We start from the raw sequence: 22,036 nt of genomic DNA on the forward strand, positions 1-22,036 counted from the left end.
CGCCGTCCCCTGGACTGTGTGCCCACTGCCACTGCCCCCAGGTCCCTGTTGTTGTTGGGGTGGTGGGTTATCCTGGCTTCCCTGTAGTGGTGGACACACAGCTGATTGACGTGTCCTGGGGACGGAGGTATGGGCCAACTGGGTGGGTGCTGTGCTGGTGTTTCCAGAGAGGGGAAGGTCTGTGGTGGACTGTGCCTGTGTGAGGGGAACCGACTGTCCCGAGGCCCCCGATGGTCCGGGCTAGTCATCTAGATCCAGTTGGACAGAAGTGCTATCATCACTGTGGGCCTCTTCTGTGGGTGGAGTGGACATGTCTGGACCCTCCTGTCTGGTGACATTGGGTAGTGGTCCTGCAGGGGTGGAAAGGCATGATTATTGCATCTGTGTGTGGCACGGTGTGCAATGGGTGGGTGACCATGTACCCCAGTGCTGGCATTCCTGTGTGGGAGCTTGTGTGATGATGGTTTAGGGGGGTGTATGGGTATGTGCAGTGGGCATGCTTTAGTGATGGGTGTCCATGCTTTGTTGTTGCATGCAGGGCTTGGTGTTGGGATGTGTGGTTTGTGATATTGGTACATTTGTGAGGAGTTGGAGTGATAGGGTTGAGGGCGAGGGTGGGGGTATGTGATAGCATGCAGGTAGGGTGGGGGATGTAATAGTTAAGATTTGACTTACCAGAGTCCATTCCTCCACCAACTCCTGCAAGGCCCTCAGGATGCAGAATTGCCAAGACCTGCTCCTCCCATGTTGTTAGTTGTGGGTGAGACCACGGAACGCACCTTCCCCCGTAGGTCATTCCACCTTTTCCTGATGTCCTCCCGATTTCTTGGGTGTTGTCCCACTGTGTTGACCCTGTCCACTATTCTTCACTATAGCTCCCTCTTCCTAGCTATTGAGGTGTGCTGCACCTGTGCTCCAAATAGCTGTGGCTCTACCAGGACGATTTCCTCCACCATGACCCTGAGCTCCTCCTCCGAGAACCTGGGGTGTCTTTGCCGTGCCATGGGGTGGTGTAGGTGATGTGTGTACTGATAAGTGTGGTGATATGTAGTGGTGTGTTGTGTGAGGTGTGTGGAAGTTGTGTGGGTGATGGTGTTATGTGCCTGTGGATGCTGTTGTACTTGCTGGTGGTGTCTCTCTCTGTGCTTCGTTCAAACTTTTTGGTCGTAGGGGTTTGTGGGTGATGTGGGTGTGTGTTTTATATTGTATTGGGTGTGTGGGAGTGGTGTGTGTATGTGTATCAGGTGTGTGTATTTTGAATTGTCCAATGTGGCTGTGTTTTGTAAGAGTGTGTGTATTTTGAGCTCGGCGGTGTGTACCGCCAATGGAATACCGCGGTTGAAAGACCGCCGCTTGGATTCGTGTGTCCTGATAGTGTGGGCGTATTTCTGTTGGCGTGACGGTGTCGGTTTTGTTTTCGCCAATTTATCACTGACCTTTGGTGTGGCGGACTTGTGTGGGTGTCTGAATTTTGGCGGGTTCTGAGATGTGGGCCATAATAGCTGTGGCAGAATTTCACAGCCGCGGCGGTGTGTTGGTGGTCTTCTGTACGGCGGTAAGCGGCTTTTACTGCCAATGTTGTAATGACCCCCTATGTGTTGGAGCATTTGGACACTTTTACGGACTACCATGTCAATGGACATACTCAACTATTTTACCTGGATCTTTGCTCGATTTAGGATCCTTCAGTGGCCTTACTGAATGGTTGCAGTCCTGCTTATGTGCTGACATTGATTCTGTTTGGATTTTTCAGGATTTGGGCCGTTCTCATGTTTTACGGTAAGATTTCTTCTATTAGTGTGAGGGTGATTGTAAGGAAATGCCTCCTTGGCATGGTTACCCCCTGACTTTTTGCCTTTGCTGATGCTATGTTTTGAATTGAAAGTGTGCTGAGGCCTGCTAACCAGGCCCCAGCACCAGTGTTCTTTCCCTAACCTGTACTTTTGATTCCACAATTGGCACACCCTGGCACCCAGATAAGTCCCTTGTAACTGGTACCTCTGGTACCAAGGGCCCTGATGCCAGGGAAGGTCTCTAAGGGCTGCAGCATGTATTATGCCACCCTAGAGACCCCTCACCCAGCACAGACACACTGCTTACCAGCTTGTGTGTGCTAGTGAGAACAAAATGAGTAAGTCGACATGGCACTCCCCTCAGGGTGCCATGCCAGCCTCTCACTGCCTATGCAGTATAGGTAAGACACCCCTCTAGCAGGCCTTACAGCCCTAAGGCAGGGTGCACTATACCATAGGTGAGGGTACCAGTGCATGAGCACTGTGCCCCTACAGTGTCTAAGCAAAACCTTAGACATTGTAAGTGCAGGGTAGCCATAAGAGTATATGGTATGGGAGTCTGTTTTACACGAACTCCACAGCACCATAATGGCTACACTGAAAACTGGGAAGTTTGGTATCAAACTTCTCAGCACAATAAATGCACACTGATGCCAGTGTACATTTTATTGTAAAGTACACCACAGAGGGCACCTTAGAGGTGCCCCCTGAAACGTAACCGACTATCTGTGTAGGCTGACTGGTTCCAGCAGCCTGCCACACTAGAGACATGTTGCTGGCCCCATGGGGAGAGTGCCTTTGTCACTCTGAGGCCAGTAACAAAGCCTGCACTGGGTGGAGATGCTAACACCTCCCCCAGGCAGGAGCTGTAACACCTGGCGGTGAGCCTCAAAGGCTCACCCCTTTGTCCCAGCACCGCAGGACACTCCAGCTAGTGGAGTTGCCCGCCCCCTCCGGCCCCGGCCCCCACTTTTGGCGGCAAGGCCGGAGAAAATAATGAGAATAACAAGGAGGAGTCACTGGCCAGTCAGGACAGCCCCTAAGGTGCCCTGAGCTGAGGTGACTCTAACTTTTAGAAATCCTCCATCTTGCAGATGGAGGATTCCCCCAATAGGATTAGGGATGTGACCCCCTCCCCTTGGGAGGAGGCACAAAGAGGGTGTACCCACCCTCAGGGCTAGTAGCCATTGGCTACTAACCCCCCAGACCTAAACACGCCCTTAAATTTAGTATTTAAGGGCTCTCCCTGAACCTAGAAACTAGATTCCAGCAACAACAAGAAGAAGGACTGCCTAGCTGAAAACCCCTGCAGAGGAAGACCAGAAGACAACAACTGCCTTGGCTCCAGAAACTCACCGGCCTGTCTCCTGCCTTCCAAAGAACTCTGCTCCAGCGACGCCTTCCAAAGGGACCAGCGACCTCTGAATCCTCTGAGGACTGCCCTGCTTCGACGACGACAAGAAACTCCCGAGGACAGCGGACCTGCTCCAAAAAGACTGCAACTTTATCCAAAGGAGCAGCTTTAAAGACCCCTGCAATCTCCCCGCAAGAAGCGTGAGACTTGCAACACTGCACCCGGCAACCCCGACTCGGCTGGTGGAGAACCAACACCTCAGGGAGGACCCCCGGACTACTCTACGACTGTGAGTACCAAAACCTGTCCCCCCCGAGCCCCCACAGCGCCGCCTGCAGAGGGAATCCCGAGGCTTCCCCTGACCGCGACTCCCTGAAACCTAAGTCCCGACGCCTGGAAAAGACCCTGCACCCGCAGCCCCCAGGACCTGAAGGACCGGACTTTCACTGCAGAAGTGACCCCCAGGAGTCCCTCTCCCTTGCCCAAGTGGAGGTTTCCCCGAGGAAGCCCCCCCTTGCCTGCCTGCAGCGCTGAAGAGATCCCTTGATCTCTCATTGACTTCCATTGCGAACCCGACGCTTGTTCTAACACTGCACCCGGCCACCCCCGCGCCGCTGAGGGTGAAATTTCTGTGTGGGCTTGTGTCCCCCCCGGTGCCCTACAAAACCCCCCTGCTCTGCCCTCCGAAGACGCGGGTACTTACCTGCTGGCAGACTGGAACCGGGGCACCCCCTTCTCTCCATTGGAGCCTATGCGTTTTGGGCACCACTTTGAACTCTGCACCTGACCGGCCCTGAGCTGCTGGTGTGGTAACTTTGGGGTTGCTCTGAACCCCCAACGGTGGGCTACCTTGGACCAAGAACTGAACCCTGTAAGTGTCTTACTTACCTGGTAAAACTAACAAAAACTTACCTCCCCCAGGAACTGTGAAAATTGCACTGTGTCCACTTTTGAAATAGCTATTTATGAATAACTTGAAAAGTATACATGCAATTGAAATGATTCAAAGTTCCTAATGTACTTACCTGCAATACCTTTCAAACAAGATATTACATGTTAAATTTGAACCTGTGGTTCTTAAAATAAACTAAGAAAAGATATTTTTCTATAACAAAACCTATTGACTGGATTTGTCTCTGAGTGAGTGTACCTCATTTATTGTCTATGTGTATGTACAACAAATGCTTAACACTACTCCTTGGATAAGCCTACTGCTCGACCACACTACCACAAAATAGAGCATTAGTATTATCTCTTTTTACCACTATTTTACCTCTAAGGGGAACCCTTGGACTCTGTGCATGCTATTCCTTACTTTGAAATAGCACATACAGAGCCAACTTCCTACATTGGTGGATCAGCGGTGGGGTACAAGACTTTGCATTTGCTGGACTACTCAGCCAATACCTGATCACACGACAAATTCCAAAATTGTCATTAGAAATTGATTTTTGCAATTTGAAAAGTTTTCTAAATTCTTAAAAGTCCTGCTAGGGCCTTGTGTTAGTCCCTGTTAGCATTTTCTTTTAGAGTTTAAAAGTTTGGTAAAAGTTTGAATTAGATTCTGGAACTAGTTTAGTTTCTTAAAAAGTATTCCAACTTTTAGAAGCATAATGTCTAATACAGATGTGAATGTGGTGGAACTCGACACCACACCTTACCTCCATCTACAGATGAGAGAGCTAAGGTCACTCTGTAAACTAAAGAAAATAGCAATGGGCTCCAGACCTTCCAAACTACAGCTCCAGGAGCTGTTGGCAGAGTTTGAAAGAGCCAACCCCTCTGAGGATGGCAACACAGAGGATGATGATAGTGACTTGGAGGGTGATTCCCCCCCACCAGTCCTATCTTGGGAGAACAGGGCTTCTCAAGCCCTGACTCCACAAATAATAGTCAGAAATGCTGGTTCCCTCACAGGAGGGACCAGCAACTCTGAAATCACTGAGGATAACTCCAGTGAAGAGGACATCCAGTTAGCCAGGATGGCCAAAAGATTGGCTTTGGAAAGACAGATCCTAGCCATAGAAAGGGAAAGACAAGAGATGGGCCTAGGACCCATCAATGGTGGCAGCAACATAACTAGGGTCAGAGATTCTCCTGATATGTTGAAAATCCCCAAAGGGATTGTAACTAAATATGAAGATGGTGATGACATCACCAAATGGTTCACAGCTTTTGAGAGGGCTTGTGAAACCAGAAAAGTGAACAAATCTCACTGGGGTGCTCTCCTTTGGGAAATGTTCACAGGAAAGTGTAGGGATAGACTCCTCACACTCTCTAAAAAAGATGCAGAATCTTATGACCTCATGAAGGGTACCCTGATTGAGGGCTTTGGATTCTCCACTGAGGAGTATAGGATTAGATTCAGGGGGGCTCAAAAATCCTCGAGCCAGACCTGGGTTGACTTTGTAGACTACTCAGTAAAAACACTAGATGGTTGGATTCAAGGAAATTGTGTAAATGATTATGATGGGCTGTACAATTTATTTGTGAAAGAACACCTATTAAGTAATTGTTTCAATGATAAACTGCATCAGCATCTGGTGGACCTAGGACCAATTTCTCCCCAAGAATTGGGAAAGAAGGCGGACCATTGGGTCAAGACTAGGGTGTCCAAAACTTCCACAGGGGGTGACCAAAAGAAAGGGGTCACAAAACCTCCCCAGGGGAAAGGTGGTGAGACAGCCAAAAATAAAAATAGTAAAGAGTCTTCTACAGGCCCCCAAAAACCTGCACAGGAGGGTGGGCCCAGAGCCTCTTCACAAAACAATGCTGGGTACAAGGGTAAAAACTTTGATCCCAAAAAGGCCTGGTGTCGAAACTGTAGTCAGTCTGGACACCAAACTGGAGACAAGGCCTGTCCCAAGAAAGATACCACTTCTAACTCCCATCCAGCTAAAACTGGAATGGCCAGTCTCCAAGTGGGATCAACAGTGTGCCCAGAGCAAATCAGGTGTCACACTGAAGCTACATTAGTCTCTGAGGGTGGGGTGGATGTAGCCACACTGGCTGCCTGGCCCCCTAACATGCAAAAATACAGGCAGCAGCTCTTAATTAATGGGACAAGTGTAGAGGGCCTGAGGGATACAGGTGCCAGTGTCACTATGGTGACAGAGAAACTGGTTTCCCCTGGCCAATACCTGACTGGACAAACTTATCCAGTCACCAACGCTGACAATCAGACTAAAGTACATCCCATGGCTATGGTAACTTTAGAGTGGGGAGGGGTCAATGGCCTGAAACAGGTGGTGGTCTCCTCAAATATCCCAGTAGACTGTTTGCTTGGAAATGACCTGGAGTCCTCAGCATGGGCTGAGGTAGAACTGAAAACCCATGCAGCCATGCTGGGTATCCCTGAACTGGTGTGTGTCAAGACTAGGGCACAGTGCAAGGCACAGGGTGAAAAAGTAGAGCTGGAGTCTGGAAAAATGGCCCAGCCTACCAAGAGACAAGGAAAGTCAGCTGGGAAACCAGCTGCAACACAACACCAAAAAGAGAACCTCTCTTCTCAGGAAGAAGTTCTGCCCTCTGAGGGAACTGAGCCTATGGAGCTGGAACCTTATCAGGTTGAGCTCTTGGGCCCAGGGGGACCCTCAAGGGAAGAGTTGTGTAAGGGACAAGAAACCTGTCCCTCTCTTGAAGGCCTTAGGCAGCAAGCTGCTGAAGAGTCCAAAGGCAAGAAAAATGGAACACATAGGGTCTATTGGGAAGATGGACTCCTGTACACTGAGGCAAGAGATCCCAAACCTGGTGCCACTAGGAGAGTGGTAGTGCCTCAGGGTTTCAGAGAGTTTATTCTGACCTTAGCCCATGATATTCCCCTTGCTGGGCATTTGGGACAAACCAAGACGTGGGAGAGGTTAGTCAACCACTTCTACTGGCCCAATATGTCCCAGAAGGTTAAGGAGTTTTGCCTCTCCTGCCCCACCTGTCAAGCCAGTGGTAAGACAGGTGGGCATCCAAAGGCCCCCCTCATTCCACTTCCAGTGGTGGGGGTCCCCTTTGAAAGAGTGGGTGTGGACATAGTTGGTCCACTAGAACCTCCCACAGCCTCAGGAAATATGTACATCCTAGTAGTAGTGGATCATGCTACTAGGTATCCTGAAGCTATTCCCCTTAGGTCGACTACTGCCCCTGCAGTAGCCAAGGCCCTCATTGGTATCTTTACCAGAGTGGGTTTCCCTAAGGAGGTGGTTTCTGACAGAGGTACCAACTTCATGTCAGCATACCTAAAACACATGTGGAATAAGTGTGGAGTGACTTACAAATTCACTACACCCTACCATCCACAAACTAATGGCCTTGTTGAGAGATTCAACAAGACATTAAAGGGCATGATCATGGGGCTCCCAGAAAAACTCAAAAGGAGATGGGATGTCCTCCTGCCATGTCTGCTTTTCGCTTACAGAGAGGTGCCTCAGAAGGGAGTAGGGTTCTCACCCTTTGAACTTCTGTTTGGCCACCCTGTAAGGGGACCACTTGCTCTAGTTAAAGAAGGCTGGGAGAGACCTCTTCATGAGCCTAAACAAGACATAGTGGACTATGTACTTGGCCTTCGCTCAAGAATGGCAGAGTACATGGAAAAGGCAAGTAAAAACCTTGAGGCCAGCCAACAACTCCAGAAGTTGTGGTATGACCAAAAGGCTGCACTGGTTGAATTTCAACCAGGGCAGAAAGTCTGGGTTCTGGAGCCTGTGGCTCCCAGGGCACTTCAGGACAAATGGAGTGGCCCTTACCCAGTACTAGAGAGGAAGAGTCAGGTCACCTACCTGGTGGACCTGGGCACAAGCAGGAGCCCCAAGAGGGTGATCCATGTGAACCGCCTTAAGCTCTTCCATGACAGGGCTGATGTAAATCTGTTGATGGTGACAGATGAGGACCAGGAAGCTGAGAGTGAACCTCTCCCTGATCTCCTCTCATCAGACCCTAAAGATGGCTCTGTAGATGGAGTGATCTACTCAGACACCCTCTCTAGCCAACAGCAGTCTGACTGTAGGAAGGTCCTGCAGCAGTTTGCTGAACTCTTTTCCCTAACCCCTGGTCAGACACACCTGTGTACCCATGATGTGGACACAGGAGACAGCATGCCTGTCAAAAACAAAATATTTAGACAGTCTGACCAAGTTAAGGAAAGCATCAAGGTGGAAGTCCACAAGATGCTGGAATTGGGAGTAATTGAGTACTCTGACAGCCCCTGGGCTAGCCCAGTGGTCTTAGTCCCCAAACCTCACACCAAAGAAGGAAAGAGAGAGATGAGGTTTTGTGTGGACTACAGAGGTCTCAACTCTGTCACCAAGACAGATGCTCATAACATTCCTAGAGCTGATGAGCTAATAGACAAATTAGGGGCTGCCAAATTCTTAAGTACCTTTGACTTAACAGCAGGGTACTGGCAAATCAAAATGGCCCCTGGAGCAAAAGAAAAGACAGCATTCTCCACACCTGATGGGCATTATCAGTTCACTGTCATGCCCTTTGGTTTAAAGAATGCCCCTGCCACCTTCCAAAGGTTGGTGAATCAAGTCCTTGCTGGGCTGGAATCCTTTAGTGCAGCTTATCTTGATGATATTGCTGTCTTCAGCTCCACCTGGCAGGATCACCTGGTCCACCTAAAGAAGGTTTTGAAGGCTCTGCAATCTGCAGGCCTCTCTATCAAGGCATCCAAATGCCAGATAGGGCAGGGAACTGTGGTTTACTTGGGACACCTTGTAGGTGGAGGCCAAGTTCAGCCACTCCAGCCTAAGATCCAGACTATTCTGGACTGGGCAGCTCCAAAAACCCAGACTCAAGTCAGGGCATTCCTTGGCTTGACTGGGTACTACAGGAGGTTTGTGAAGGGATATGGATCCATTGTGACAGCCCTCACAGAACTCACCTCCAGGAAAATGCCCAAGAAAGTAAACTGGACTGTAGAATGCCAACAGGCCTTTGACACCCTGAAACAAGCTATGTGCACAGCACCAGTTCTAAAAGCTCCAGATTACTCCAAGCAGTTCATTGTGCAAACAGATGCCTCTGAACATGGGATAGGGGCAGTTTTGTCCCAAACAAATGATGATGGCCTTGACCAGCCTGTTGCTTTCATTAGCAGGAGGTTACTCCCCAGGGAGCAGCGTTGGAGTGCCATTGAGAGGGAGGCCTTTGCTGTGGTTTGGTCCCTGAAGAAGCTGAGACCATACCTCTTTGGTACTCACTTCCTAGTTCAGACTGACCACAGACCTCTCAGATGGCTGATGCAAATGAAAGGTGAAAATCCAAAACTGTTGAGGTGGTCCATCTCCCTACAGGGAATGGACTTTGTAGTGGAACACAGACCTGGGACTGCCCATGCCAATGCAGATGGCCTTTCCAGGTTCTTCCACTTAGAAAATGAAGACTCTCTTGGGAAAGGTTAGTCTCATCCTCTTTCGTTTGGTGGGGGGGGTTGTGTAAGGAAACGCCTCCTTGGCATGGTTACCCCCTGACTTTTTGCCTTTGCTGATGCTATGTTTTGAATTGAAAGTGTGCTGAGGCCTGCTAACCAGGCCCCAGCACCAGTGTTCTTTCCCTAACCTGTACTTTTAATTCCACAATTGGCACACCCTGGCACCCAGATAAGTCCCTTGTAACTGGTACCTCTGGTACCAAGGGCCCTGATGCCAGGGAAGGTCTCTAAGGGCTGCAGCATGTATTATGCCACCCTAGAGACCCCTCACCCAGCACAGACACACTGCTTACCAGCTTGTGTGTGCTAGTGAGAACAAAATGAGTAAGTCGACATGGCACTCCCCTCAGGGTGCCATGCCAGCCTCTCACTGCCTATGCAGTATAGGTAAGACACCCCTCTAGCAGGCCTTACAGCCCTAAGGCAGGGTGCACTATACCATAGGTGAGGGTACCAGTGCATGAGCACTGTGCCCCTACAGTGTCTAAGCAAAACCTTAGACATTGTAAGTGCAGGGTAGCCATAAGAGTATATGGTATGGGAGTCTGTTTTACACGAACTCCACAGCACCATAATGGCTACACTGAAAACTGGGAAGTTTGGTATCAAACTTCTCAGCACAATAAATGCACACTGATGCCAGTGTACATTTTATTGTAAAGTACACCACAGAGGGCACCTTAGAGGTGCCCCCTGAAACGTAACCGACTATCTGTGTAGGCTGACTGGTTCCAGCAGCCTGCCACACTAGAGACATGTTGCTGGCCCCATGGGGAGAGTGCCTTTGTCACTCTGAGGCCAGTAACAAAGCCTGCACTGGGTGGAGATGCTAACACCTCCCCCAGGCAGGAGCTGTAACACCTGGCGGTGAGCCTCAAAGGCTCACCCCTTTGTCCCAGCACCGCAGGACACTCCAGCTAGTGGAGTTGCCCGCCCCCTCCGGCCCCGGCCCCCACTTTTGGCGGCAAGGCCGGAGAAAATAATGAGAATAACAAGGAGGAGTCACTGGCCAGTCAGGACAGCCCCTAAGGTGCCCTGAGCTGAGGTGACTCTAACTTTTAGAAATCCTCCATCTTGCAGATGGAGGATTCCCCCAATAGGATTAGGGATGTGACCCCCTCCCCTTGGGAGGAGGCACAAAGAGGGTGTACCCACCCTCAGGGCTAGTAGCCATTGGCTACTAACCCCCCAGACCTAAACACGCCCTTAAATTTAGTATTTAAGGGCTCTCCCTGAACCTAGAAACTAGATTCCAGCAACAACAAGAAGAAGGACTGCCTAGCTGAAAACCCCTGCAGAGGAAGACCAGAAGACAACAACTGCCTTGGCTCCAGAAACTCACCGGCCTGTCTCCTGCCTTCCAAAGAACTCTGCTCCAGCGACGCCTTCCAAAGGGACCAGCGACCTCTGAATCCTCTGAGGACTGCCCTGCTTCGACGACGACAAGAAACTCCCGAGGACAGCGGACCTGCTCCAAAAAGACTGCAACTTTATCCAAAGGAGCAGCTTTAAAGACCCCTGCAATCTCCCCGCAAGAAGCGTGAGACTTGCAACACTGCACCCGGCAACCCCGACTCGGCTGGTGGAGAACCAACACCTCAGGGAGGACCCCCGGACTACTCTACGACTGTGAGTACCAAAACCTGTCCCCCCCGAGCCCCCACAGCGCCGCCTGCAGAGGGAATCCCGAGGCTTCCCCTGACCGCGACTCCCTGAAACCTAAGTCCCGACGCCTGGAAAAGACCCTGCACCCGCAGCCCCCAGGACCTGAAGGACCGGACTTTCACTGCAGAAGTGACCCCCAGGAGTCCCTCTCCCTTGCCCAAGTGGAGGTTTCCCCGAGGAAGCCCCCCCTTGCCTGCCTGCAGCGCTGAAGAGATCCCTTGATCTCTCATTGACTTCCATTGCGAACCCGACGCTTGTTCTAACACTGCACCCGGCCACCCCCGCGCCGCTGAGGGTGAAATTTCTGTGTGGGCTTGTGTCCCCCCCGGTGCCCTACAAAACCCCCCTGCTCTGCCCTCCGAAGACGCGGGTACTTACCTGCTGGCAGACTGGAACCGGGGCACCCCCTTCTCTCCATTGGAGCCTATGCGTTTTGGGCACCACTTTGAACTCTGCACCTGACCGGCCCTGAGCTGCTGGTGTGGTAACTTTGGGGTTGCTCTGAACCCCCAACGGTGGGCTACCTTGGACCAAGAACTGAACCCTGTAAGTGTCTTACTTACCTGGTAAAACTAACAAAAACTTACCTCCCCCAGGAACTGTGAAAATTGCACTGTGTCCACTTTTGAAATAGCTATTTATGAATAACTTGAAAAGTATACATGCAATTGAAATGATTCAAAGTTCCTAATGTACTTACCTGCAATACCTTTCAAACAAGATATTACATGTTAAATTTGAACCTGTGGTTCTTAAAATAACCTAAGAAAAGATATTTTTCTATAACAAAACCTATTGACTGGATTTGTCTCTGAGTGAGTGTACCTCATTTATTGTCTATGTGTATGTACAACAAATGCTTAACACTACTCCTTGGATAAGCCTACTGCTCGACCACACTACCACAAAATAGAGCATTAGTATTATCTCTTTTTACCACTATTTTACCTCTAAGGGGAACCCTTGGACTCTGTGCATGCTATTCCTTACTTTGAAATAGCACATACAGAGCCAACTTCCTACAGTGATCACTTATTGTGGTGGTATAATAGAGGTGTTTCTATGGTAAGATATTGTGTATAAATATGAGGGCGATCAAATTTATGGTGTCATCCTTTATCTTTTTCCCCCTTCTTTCTGTTTATTTAAGATTTTCTTATGTATAGTTCAGGTTCTTTTTTTTTTTGCCTCGTCCTCTATTTTTAAGTGTTTATTTGCTTATTTTTCTTTTGAAAATTTTATAACAAACACATTTTGTATGTTGGTTTTCTAAAAAATTCCTAACTCTAAGTATGAATGGGTTATTCTTTATGGTATGTTTTAGGGTTTAATCTATGGTTGTAATGCTGCTCAGTGCGGGTTTGTTATCTTTATTCTTTCTCACTTTGATTTATGCCACTGTGGTACACATATTTGCATTTCTATATGGACTGTATTTCACATATTCTGCCAACTACCTGGTTACCCGATTGTTAGTGTCCATGAAATGCACCTAAAGTAGTAGAATGATGTGTACTTTGAGTCACAATATGTATGGTTGGGCAACTATACAGAACACGTTAGCAAGTTTTTTAATGACTGAGGCCCTCATTATGACATTGGCAGTAAATCCCACTTATCGCCATGCTGACTGCCACCAACATACCGCTGCGGATATCCGTTCACCATATTATGACACACACACACCAATCCATCACTATTCAGCCACAGGCACAATTCCGCCACACCAAAGGTCAGTGATAAACTGGCAGTATCAATACCCACACTGTTACGCCAACAGAACTACGCCCACAACATTATGACCCACAAATCAACACAGCGGATATTCAATGGCGGTAAACCATTGGCGGTACATACTGCTGCGCTCAAAATACAGCCACACATTCAAAACAACACCACATTAGTCAATTCAAACTGCACACACCTGACATACATACACACACCACACCCACACCACTATAAAACACACACACACATTATCCACAACCCTTTATGAATACAAACAATTGCCATGAGACAGACACCATGACCACAGACAAGACCAGAGACACACACCACCTACACCTATACACCACCCACGCACCCCACATCACACCCCCAACACATCACCCTACACACACTCACCCACATTACTCACACAACACCCGTGGCACCACAACAACACCCCAGATTCTCTGAGGAAGAGCTAAGGGTCACGGTGGAGGAAATCATCCGGGTAGAGCCACAGGTATTTGGAGCACAGGTGCAGCAGATATCCAGTACTAGGAAGATGGAGCTATGGCGGAGGATCGTGGACAGGGCCAATGCCATGGGACAGCACCCCAGAACAAGGGATGACACCAGGGAGAGGTGGAACGACATATGGGGGAAGGTATGTTCCATTGCAGCAAGACACCAGCTTGCAGTACAGAGGACTGGCGGTGGACTCCCTCCTCCTCCCCAACAACTAACAACATGGGAGGAGCAAGTCTTGGCAATCATGCATCCTGAGGGCCTGGCAGGAGTAGCAGGAGGACTGGATTCTGGTAAGTTAACTCTTTACTACTTTCACCCCCCTACCTGCATGCCATCACATACCCCCACCCTCACCCTCACTCCACCACTTCCCACACACCCCATCATCACATCTCATCCATCCCAATGCCAAGCCCTGCATGCACCACCAATGCATGGACACCCCACACAGACCTGCATGAACACTTATCACTAAAGCATGCACACTAGAGAGAACTAATCATCCCACCATACACCAACGTACACAAGTGAAAGCTGCCAGGGCAATAACAACCATAGACGCCAACCCACCTATGCACAATATGTCACACACAGAAACAATAACACTGCATTTACATCCCCACAGGTATCTCAGCCAATGTCACCGGAGAAGAGGTGCCAGCAACATCCAGTCCCCCCACAGAAGAGGCCCACAGTGATGACAGCGACTCTGCTCGCCTGGATCTGGCTGTCCAACCTGGCCCATCAGGAACCTCCGGACATTCGGTTACCCCGACACAGTCACACACCACCACACAGCCTCCCCCCTCAGGAGACACCACCACAACACCCACCCAGCGTGCCCATACCTCTGTCCCCAGGACACATCAATCAGCAGTGTGCCCACCACTACAGGGACCCCAGGGCACACCACAAACCCAAGAAAATCAGGGACCTGGGGTCAGTGGGCACACAGTTTAGGGGACAGAGGCACAGGACAACAGGGAAGGTGGGAGGACTGCCGTGCGCCAGGGGGAGGACAGGCCCAGGGAACTGACTCTCCAGGAGGCACTCACTGAGATCTTGGGAGCATACCAACATTCCCAGGATACACTGGGCTAGATCCTGGACAACGTGCAGGAGAACCGGCGGCTGCACGAGGGACAGTACCAGGGGATCAGGGAGGACTTGAAGGCCATTAACACCACCCTGGTCTCCATTGCAGGGGTGCTGGCAGACACCATTATGAGGGAGGCAATGTCACACCAGCGGTCCCCTGCCACAAGCCAGACTACTGAACAGCCCTCCACCTCCGCCAGTGAACAGGAGGCCCCGCCACAGGACCAACAGGCCACCATCACCCCTCCCCCTGCAGAAGGAGAACCACCCTGCAAACGTTCCTTGCGATCCAAGCAGAAGCCAGAGACTATTGCCATGACCCCGCCAGGAAATGAGACTCTCCTGATTGTCACCCTAGTGTCCCACTCTGTCACCCTGTCCACCTTGAACTGCCATTGTTCCCCTTCCTATATCCCCAAGGACACTGAACCTGTGCTACAAATAGACTGGAACTGTACCCTGGACTTTCCTCCGTCATCACCCCAACCCATTGCACTTCTCCCTTTTCTTCATAGCACAGCAATAAACACACTTTGAAAAAATACAAGTATGGAGTATGCCAAATGATTTCAGTATGTATTAATTTAATAAGGTTTAAACATTGCAATTCAACTGTACAGCAAAGTTTACATAGGAAAGACCTGTAGTTGGCTGCAGTGAAAACTCCAGGAGTGACAGTGGGGCACCAACATCTGCAAAAGGAGTTGCCAAAGGGTACAGTGAGTGGCCATAGAAGTGGGAAATCACAGCCTGCTTGTTACAATGTGAAACAAAAAACTGACAATGAAATGTGAAGTTACACTGTCTTACGTCTGTGTCATTGGAAGTATTGTCATATCACTGCAGTTCTGTTGTCTTCATCCTCATCCTCTGCCTCCTTATCTTCACTGTCCACAGGGTCCACTGCTGCCGCACGGCCATCTCCATCCTCCTCCTCCTGCAGAAAAGGCACATGGTGTCTCAAGGCAAGGTTATGCAACATGCAGCATGCCACAATTATCTGGCAGACCTTCTTGGGTGAGTAGCACAGGGATCCACCAGTCAGACAGAGGCATCGAAACCTGTCCTTCAGGAGCCCAAATGTAGGTTCAATGATCCTTTTTGTTCGTCCATGTGCCTCATTGTAATGTTCCTCAGCCCTTCTCCTGGGATTCCTCCCAGGGGTCAGTAGCCATGATAGGTTGGGGTAACCTGAGTCACCTGCAAATATTGTTGGACAACTGTTAGCCACACACTCTCCCTTATGGCCCACACCATACCCATACACCAACATCCACTGCTTTGGAACCAAGGCTCACCTATTAGCCACACCCTGTGCCTCTGTAGTTGGTCCATCACATTTGGGATGCTGCTATTCCTCAGGATGAAGGCATCATGCACTGACCCAGGATACTTAGCATTGACATGGGAGATGTACTGGTCCGACAAACACACCATCTGCACATTTATTGAATGAAAACCTTTTCGATTTCTGAAGACCTGTTCATTTTGCCAGGGGGGGACAAATGCTATGTGTTTCATCAATCACCCCAAGTATGTTGGGAATATGTCCCATTGCATAGAAGTCAGCCTTCACCATGGGCAAATCCTCCACCTGGGGAAAACAATGTGGCTGCACATGTGTTTAATCAGGGCAGGCAACACTCTTGTCAGCACTATTGAGAACATTGTCTGTGACATTCCTGCTACCAAGCACACTCTCACTTGGTAAGAACCAGTTGCCAAGAAATGGAGCACAGATGGGACTTGCACAAGAGGGGGAATCCCAGTGGGGTGACGGATAGAAGATATCAGTTCAGGCTCCAATTGGGCACACAGCTCTGTGATTGTGGCCCTGTAAAGTTTGTAGGTGAGGATAATGTGCCTGTCCTTCATTGTTGCCACGTCCACCAGGGGTATGTACACAGGGGATGTCTCCATCTCCTATTCATCCTCAGCAATTGCAATCTATAGGGCAAAAGAGTGAGGAGCCTGTCATAAACTGTACATTGTAGCCACTACAGTTCAATGCACGATGTGAATTTTAAATGTATTAGTGGCATATGTACTGTATGTACAATTGTGATATGTGACGCAGTTATGATCCATGCACTGCCCCCCCGAAATGGCATCCACCTGTCCTGTATGGAGGGTCAGGTGGAAGTGAGGTAATTCCGCTGACATTGTCTGCCGTTGCGGGAGGCGTTCGGGATCCGCCATGCAATGCCTCATTGGATAATATTTGGCCCTATGGTGTACAGTGGCCAATGGCGATGTACGCCGGTGGTGACGGTATGCACTGCCGCAGACGTCACCACCATTTTCTATCTGTTCACTCACTTGCTACCTGATCTTCAACAGGAAAGGACCTACACTTCATGTGCTGCTGTGACCTGTGTCTGGAACCTACCAGACTGATCGTCATCTCTACACTATCCATTTCAGTTAAAGTAGTAATATGGTTTTTACTTAATATCTGTTCCCTTAAATACTCTGGGGACTTAAATTTTACATATGAGGACAGATTTTTCTCTTCTGGTTCTTTATATTGACCACAATTACATTACTGTGTAGGGGTTTCTTTCAGTCTCTGACTTCTATTATGACCCTCTAAATTCTGCTTTATAAGGATGCACCCTCCAGTGTCCCTACTACCAACATGGCTGATGTATTTCCCTGTAGACACTTTTTCGATGGTCGGGAATACTAGCAAGATGGCTGCCGCTATTTTGGACTTTTGTCCATCTTCGATCTTTATGATCCAGGACCGGGCAGCTCCCAGCACGGGGTGTTTCTGGCTCAAGCGCGTCTTTTTGCTCCTTGAGCATCGACTATTTTTAGCCTGCAGACGCGCATTGTGGCATCTTTCAGGCGTGCACCTCGGGGCAGGTTTACTCGAAGGACCGGTAGAAGACTAAATTAAGTCTGTGTGCTATTCCCGGTCCCCTTAAACGTTTTATTTTCCCTCAGGGTATCAATGTTTTATAATCACCTCCTTTATAGTGCCAGCATTCCTTTATCTCGCGATGTACATTACGATTAATCATTTGATGTACAGGTCAGTCTCAATGAGACCAACTCATTTTGGACTGTTCACTTTGTTTTTTTTGCTCTCTACGTGCAGCAGTATTACTCTATGTTGAAAACAACTGCCACTTTTATAAATATGAGTGTGTACAGGCTACTACCACCAGACATACTTGGCTACAACTGGCACACACTGTCCTTTTGACTGCAAACTCACCTATTTGTGTATATTTAATCTATGCATTGCATCTTAATTTTTTCATACCTAGAAATTCTTCTGTGGTTTGAGGCTTGCGCGTTCCTATGATATCTATCCTTCACTATGGGATGGTAAGCCTTTTTGTGTATTATGTCCGTCTGTACCACACTTTTGGACCGGGGTTTTAATTAATATATCACCGTTTTCACTACTCAAACTCTGATGTTTTGTCTATGTTTTCGTTTTCATGCAGGGTGACTGATTGACCAAATCGACATTGACGAATAGTCCTCATGCAGTAAGTGACCTCCCAGCACTTATAAATACATAATTAAATAGGAGAAGTAGTTTTAGGGTCCTGATGAAGCGTCATTGGATCATTTTTATGACCGTGAAGACACGAAACATGTTGACCAGAATACGTTAGGACTAGGTACACTAACTTTTTCCTTTCTACGGAGTGTAGTGGGACATTATCCCCCGTATCTCACTCCCTTTATTTTTTAATCTTGCCTTGAACCTTTTCCTGATTTATTAAAATTATGATGCTTGAGGTTCAAAGCCAATTTTAACCAACTTGTCTCTCCTTTTGTTTTCTCACAGTTAGTATCTATTTCAGACCCCACTTTGCAACACAAAATTTCGGTAGAGTACCACCACCGATTTCGGGGTGGCCCGCCAGACATTGCGGCACCGGTCTGACGAGGAGATTGCCCAGTGATGAAACTTGGCATCCTAATGGATGGTTGAGGGCTCTCCTGAAATTACTGACTCTATCCACCCTGCACTTATATTTTTATATATACATATTTTTATATATATATATATTGGAACAGTGTGTACTCCTTTTTTTTTTTTTTTTTTTTTTAATACATTCAGGTCTTGGGAGACCGTACACTGGACCAGAACTCTACCAGTCCCTCTTTTTTGTTTCATTGGAACCTACCATGGCCTGTGTGACTGGGGAAAGGGCCCCTACCTTCACCTAGCCGGAGTTGGAGAGACTAGTGAATGGGGTCCTACCCCAGTACGGACTGCTATATGGGCCTCCAGACCAACAGGTGAGTACACTGTGAGCACGATGCATGGGGCATGAATGCATGGAGTGCTGTGTGTGAAGGCCTTGTGTAGGGGGGTGCGTGAATGGGCCCTGGGCAGCGTGCAGCATGTATGCTGGACCATAACTGTGCGAAAGGGGATCGGAAGGGTTATGGCGGGCCATGAGTGTAACAGCCAGGACGGTCTAACTAATACCTTTCCCTGTGTATATTCCCTCTGCAGGTTAGCGCCCATCAAAAGAAAGGTATATGTTGTGCCATCGTCAAGGACATGCAGACCCTGGGGGTCTACGGCAGGCGTAGCACCCACTGTCGGAAACGGTGGGAGGACCTGAGACTCTGGGCACAGAAGACGACAGAGGCCCAGCAGGGGATGGCCTCCCAACGAGGAAGGGGTGCATGTCGAACCCTGACCCCCCTGATGGCCCCCATACTGGCGGTGGCCTATCCGGAGCTGGATGGGTGCTTGAGGGCATCACAGCAGCCACAAGGGAATGAGTACAGTGCCCATCATTACTACTTACGCATGGTGGGGTGGTATCTGTGTGGGGGATGTGTGTCTGTGGGTGCCTCTAGGCCAGGCCTGATATTGCAGAGTAGGTCCCATGTTGGTCAGGGAACTGATGTAAAATTCCTCCAACCTAGCTAGTAGGCATCCACTACTGGGCAGGGCTGTGTGGGTCCCAGATATGCTGCAGTTGGCAGTATGTGTCCCTCCCCATGCCCTGGTGACTAGCATTGTTACTGGTAGTGCATTGCATAGTGCGTAGGGCTGTTCCCTGTGTGTGAGGGTGCTGTGTACGCCAATGGTGGTGTTGGTGCAGCCATTGACCCAGTGTATCCTTTGTCTCTCCCCCCTTTTTGTTTTGTCATCCTGTCCTTATGTGCATTAGCATCATCTGGCGGCGGAGCAGAGGAACCGGTGACAGAGGGAGTTGCATCCCACAGGACCCAGGAGGCAGAGTCCACCAACGCTGAGGGCACAAGTGGGACCGAGGGTGAGGGGAGCACCACGGCAGAGACAGGAGGGGACAGTTCAGACACGATACCTCCTCCGATGGAAGCTCCCTGGTGGTGGCGGATACCTCTGTAACCACCCCAGCTACAGGTACAGCCGCCATCCCCCATACCCGCACCGTCCTCCCAGCAGCCCCTCATCGAGTTGCCAGTGCCCGCTCACCCAGGAGGGTGGGCATCTCCTTTGCCCCAGGCACCTCAGGTCCTGCCCCAGTGAGCCCTGCTGCCCTGAGTGAGGAGGCTATTGACCTCCTGAGATCCATCTCTGTTGGGCAGTCAACCACTGTGAATGCCATCCAGGGGCTGGCAGCCCAAATGCAACAGACCAATGCATTTCAGAGGGCATTCACACTGGCTTGGTGGCCTAACAGAGATCAATCCAGGCTCTGGCCTTCTCTCTGATGGCAGCCATTGTCCCTGTTTCCACCCTCCAACTTCCTCTACCTAATCCTATTCCCCTCAACCCCAACATATCCCAAGCACACAGGCAGACGAACATGCACACAGGACAACACACAAGAGTGGCACAGGCAAACACAGGCACCACACTTCATCCCACAGGCACTCACACAAACACCATCCAGATGCAGACATACCAACATCCACTACCTCCACTGTGGCCCCCTCCTCCTCGTCCTCCACCTCCCTCCCAGTTGCATCTACACTCACACCTGCATGCACAACATCTTCATCCACTACCTCCATCACTAGCACACCTATCAGAACACACACCTCACTGGAAGTCACCACCCCAACATCCATGCACACATCCCCTGTGTCCTCTACCACTGTGTCTGCCCCCCCTCCCAAGATACAAAAACACAAGCACTCAGACACCCAACAGCCATCCACCTCACAACAGCATCCAGCCCATGTACCTGCACCCAAACACAGCAGACAGACAACTCCTACAACCACTCCCTCTTCCTCTTCCTCCACTCCCAAACCCTCTCCCTCTTCCTGCCCCACTGACCCTAACAAGCTTCTCCTCTCCACCCTTGACCTCTTCCCGACCCCTCCCCCCATCCTTCACATCTGGCCAGGGTGGGTAAAACCCAGGCAAGCACCTCAGCCACCTGTGGTGGGAAAGGATCCCGGGCACCAGGCAGCCATACAGAAAGGGTGCCTGCCCCAAGTGCTGCCAAGAAGTGTAAGGAGCCCTCCCCAGCTGCGGCCAGGAAGGTCAAGGTGCCACCTAGAGCTGCTGCAAGGAAGGGCAAGGAGCCACCCCGAGCTGCTGCAAGAAAGGGCAAGGAGCTACCCCCAGCTGCTGCCCAGAAGGGCACGGGGCCTGCACCAGCCAGCAAAAAGGACAAGGGGTCTGGTGCCGGGACTCAGTCGGAGCCCCCCACCACCAACCATGGTAGTGCAGCTGTCCGAGGCTGCAGGGGATGGGCAGGAGCCTCCCCCCACCACCAGCAGCAGCACCACTACCACCAGCACCACCACTAGCAGTGGGCAGTCGTCCGAGGCTGCAGGGGATGGGCTGGAGCCTCCCCCCACCACCACCACCAGCAGCACCACCACCAGCAGTGGGCAGCCGTCCGAGGCTGCAGGGGATGGGTTGGAGCCTCCCCCCAACTCCACCAGCAGCAGCAGCACCACCGCCAGCAGTTGGCAGCTGTCCGAGGCTGCAGGGGATGGGCAGGAGCCTCCCACCACCACCACCAGCATCAGCGGCACCACTACGGTGCAGCCGTCACCGCCGGCGGACAGTCTGTAGTCCTGGATCCATGGGCTGTTGTGCGGCCTGCCCCCTGCAAATCCTGTGGGTATGACACCCACCTGAGGGACTGTGACCTTGCACTCCCCAAGACCTGCATCACAGGGCTCGATGCCCCCTCCAGAACCAGTGGGTATGGCACTCCCTCATCCCATCCTCTCCAGGATGAAGATCACAGGGCACGATGCCCCCTCCAGAACCAGTGGTAAAGACACCCACTCACCCCATCCTCTCCAGGAGGAAGATCACAGGGCACAATGCCCCCTCCAGAACATGTGGTAAAGACACCCACTCACCCCATCCTCTCCAGGATGAAGATCACAGGGCACGATGCCCCCTCCAGAACATGTGGTAAAGACACCCACTCACCCCATCCTCCCCAGGATGAAAATCACAGGGCATGATGCCCCCTCCAAAACCAGTGGGTATGGCACCCACTCACCCCATCCTCTCCAGGATGAAGA

Source organism: Pleurodeles waltl, chromosome 9, assembly GCF_031143425.1.
Source record: "Pleurodeles waltl isolate 20211129_DDA chromosome 9, aPleWal1.hap1.20221129, whole genome shotgun sequence".
NCBI lineage: Eukaryota > Metazoa > Chordata > Amphibia > Caudata > Salamandridae > Pleurodeles > Pleurodeles waltl.